This window comes from Eubalaena glacialis, chromosome 2 (genome assembly GCF_028564815.1).
Source record: "Eubalaena glacialis isolate mEubGla1 chromosome 2, mEubGla1.1.hap2.+ XY, whole genome shotgun sequence".
Taxonomy (NCBI): Eukaryota; Metazoa; Chordata; class Mammalia; order Artiodactyla; family Balaenidae; genus Eubalaena; species Eubalaena glacialis.
Window position 1 is genome coordinate 151,412,714 of NC_083717.1, and position 516 is coordinate 151,413,229.

Consider the following 516-nt stretch of genomic DNA (forward strand, 5'->3'; position numbering starts at 1 on the left):
ACACGACTCTGCGGTCTCAAACAGGGTCAGACCACGCTGAGGGGACTGGGAAGGGTAGAGAAAGGAGGCCTGGGAGTGAAGCGTAGGCATGTAAGCAAGAGAGATGCAGATACCCAAGTCCAAGAACAAACTATTTTCAAAAATTCAGTGTCTCTCTCATTCTTTATGTCCCTATAAACGTCTCCCGGCCCCCAAGCAAGAGACCCGGGCTCCTGGTTTTCGCGCAGGGTTTTTAGAGTTTTAAGAAGCCCAAGACAGCCTGCAAAGAACAAGAATCCCGGAATCTAACCCCAGGGCCGGTTGGGGAGACAGCAGGAGCCAGGTCAGGATTCGGGGCTGTGAGAGTGGGGTCGGCAGGATACCTGGGGAGGGAGAGGACGTGGGAGGCCCACGCTGGAAATAATCAGAGTTTCTGCGTTAAAACAAACGCCACCCCAACGCCAGCCCGGCGGGGCCTGGAACTAACCGAGCCCGCGCGGCCCGAGCCGGGGGCTGGGAGCCCGGAGGCTGGAGAGG